We start from the raw sequence: 2,921 nt of genomic DNA, 5'->3' as shown, positions 1-2,921 counted from the left end.
CTCCTTGCTGATTGACTAAGACACCAGCTCCATGTTCCCTTGCGGCACTACCGGTCAGAGGAAATCCCCCCTCTGACCGGAAGTTCTGGTATAAGGGGAAGGTATCAGAGTATTTGGGTGAATACAAGTACTCACCCAAATACTTGGTATCGGCACTGATACTAGTATTGGTATCGGTGCATCCCTAGTAAAGGTCATATCCACTGCTTGATTAATATGCCCCATGTCTTTCAGTAAATGAATCTGGCATAGACACTTCTAACAGCTCACACAGCCCTGAGGGATCTCTGATTAGACAGAGTTCTAAAAAAAAAGTCTGATGGCATTGCTGGAATGCCATGATAGTCAGACCAGCCTGTAAACACAGTTGAATGGAAGCAAATATGCTAATACAACCAGTTTTCAAACTTGTAAATACTAATAAAAGAAACCATTCAAATTTCATTTTAAGTGTTTCCTCTTTTTCCAGGCAAATAAAGCTGAAACAGGCAATGGATATCAAAGTATTCACACAACTGATTACTTTGCAGTTATGCTGATCAAAAGGTGAGTCAATATTTCTATGCTGATTTGTACAATGCATTTTGATGCTGTAAATACAGGATAAAGAAGAATACAATTAAAAATCTGAATGATGTGTGTCTTTTCTTAGAAATGCATATACAAAATAGGAGCCAGGAGTGTACAGGAATAGGAGGTCTCAGTGCAGAATCTGCATTCTCTTGGGGCCAATTTACAGCTGGCCAACTATAGAGTACCTGTATAGAGGAAAGGGATTGAATATGACTAAAACCATTCTAAAATCTATATTAGAACCCATCATATGACTTGATTAGCATGTAAGGCCAAACCAAGGCAGAGCTCAAATTAACGTGCAACTGAAGACAAAACTTTTTTTCTAGTTTTGGATAGAGTGGAGATGTATTAGAACACCTGCCAGGTTTTTATTGCTGTCTGTGTCCTTGTTAGGGAGATTCGGTCTCTCTATTGGTCCTCTTGACTGTTATCACTGAAAGTGAAAGAAAATACTACATTTTGTATTGTCATTAGAAGAATAGATGGGAACTCTTCTAATGGGGACACTAGTTCTGGTGACCCGGCTGGTCACCAGGGATTTCTCTCACTTTAGAGAGATTGTTGTGGCTCTCAGATAAGGAAGTAAAGGGAAATCCCCCCAATGGGATGCAGGTGGCAAAAAAAGGCTGACAGGATTACCTTGCTTTTCTCTCTGACACGCTATCACAGGAGGCTGATCGAGCGCTGTAGAGAGGAAAGCCCAGCCTAGTGTGACAGCGCTGTCTCCGCCCACACATCGCTCTGCCGGACTGTGATAGGCGGCAGAGCGGTGTGAGAGGAGATGCCGGCCACTCACAGCGCTCTCCACCGCAGCACTCGGCCGGCTACCACTTTCTCTTCTCCCCTCTGGGACACAGAGCAGCGCCCAGCGGGGAGGAAAGAAAGCAGGGATGCGCCAATGTATCGGCAGCAAAATGGCACTTTCGGCATTATGCCAAAAGTGCAATTTTCGGCCGATATATCGGAGCATCCCTAGTTATAACCCTCCACTACTCTATTCAAAGCTTAAAAAAAGACTTTTGGATTCAGTTCTACCACAGTTCATAATAAAATGGTAATGAGAAATAAAGTTAGGGTTATATCTGTGTTATAGTGCATGAGAGGTACAAAAGAGCAGTGCGAACCCCAAGGCCAACATAAGTCCAGGTTTTAACAGTATGCTTCTAAACATTTCCTCAAACAGATACTATATTGATTGTACAGAGGAATCTGAGTACCGACATTCTTATAAATTTGTGGTAAACTTCTGCTGAGCAGTGTAGCCTATGTTAGTATTCATACCACAAATGAAGATATTATTATGTCAATAGAAAAAGGTTTTAACATTTGTAACTACATATATTCAACATAGGAAACAAACGTTTCCCTTAAAGTAGAGCTAAACCCTGGATTGCACTCTGGGAGCCTCCCGCTCCCGGCCGCCAAGGAGAGAAACACTGCTGTTTTTTTTTTCTTTATTCTGACACGGAGCGATGTCAGAATAGAAAGAAAAAAAACATTCCCATTGAAATACATTGCTACATTACTATTGGCTATTTTAATTTGCCCAGCTGTCAGAAGCAGGCTTTCAGCACGGCTCAGCCGAGCCGATGCATATGCGTTCGGCTCAACTGAGCCGCTCGGCCACGTTCGGGAGCTGTACGGGCTATAGTGAATAACCCGTACAGCACCCCTTCGGTTCTACTGAACCGAAGGGGTCCTGGGGCCGTAGCTAGCTGAAGGATTGGCCGAAGCTACGGCTAGATCCTTCGGCAGCTTTGTGAATAGACCCCCTAGTTTGTTACTGCACAGTGTAAAAAAAAAAAAAGCAGAACTCCATTTTTCGGGCAATAAAGGACTCGTTTCATAATGCGCAAGTATGGATAGCATAATTATGGCACACTTACCTCCCAAAGCACCCTTCTCCAGAGGTGCCATGTCTGCGATCTTCCTCCTCGCTCTATCACTGCCACTGACATCTTCTCCCAGTCGTTTTCTGGGTCTGGGGTTTTTAGCCAACTTAATTGTCATGAACATGGGAGCTTTTTTTTGTTCTGGCATCCACAGCATCTCAAGTTTGTACACTTAGCTGCACATGTGCAGATAAATGTACAGCTAGAAATAAATTGCTGGCAACCAGCAAATTAGTTTTTATTGCAGAAGAAACATACAGAGTCACTTCTGCAATAAAAGCCTGCCTGCTAGCAATTTTTAAAAAGGAGCCTTTTGTTCCACCTTAACCACTTCAGCTCTCATACCTGTGTACCTCTTTTACATTGGAGCAATTTTTTCATTTCAACTTGGGCCTCTTTATTGGGTGTCAAAGTAACAAAGTAGCACATATGTTGTTTTTTTAGGGGGGGGGG

At 42.9% G+C, this 2,921-nt stretch overlaps 1 protein-coding gene across 1 annotated transcript in view; it reads left to right on the top strand.

Annotated features, from left to right (window-relative positions):
* The first annotated feature begins 512 nt into the window (after positions 1-512).
* The window catches only part of IL16 (interleukin 16), a 63,765-nt gene continuing 61,356 nt past the window's right edge, over positions 513-2,921 (top strand). The window contains exon 1 of the mRNA XM_018572488.1: positions 513-546. The gene's annotated coding sequence lies outside the window, so the exon portion shown is untranslated. The remainder of the gene's footprint in view (positions 547-2,921) is intronic.

The sequence above is a fragment of the Nanorana parkeri genome, unplaced genomic scaffold (assembly GCF_000935625.1).
Source record: "Nanorana parkeri isolate BGI_ZX_2015 unplaced genomic scaffold, ASM93562v1 scaffold2047, whole genome shotgun sequence".
NCBI lineage: Eukaryota > Metazoa > Chordata > Amphibia > Anura > Dicroglossidae > Nanorana > Nanorana parkeri.
The sequence above is the reverse complement of the archived record's forward strand: the minus strand, read 5'-3'. Positions and strand labels throughout refer to the sequence as shown.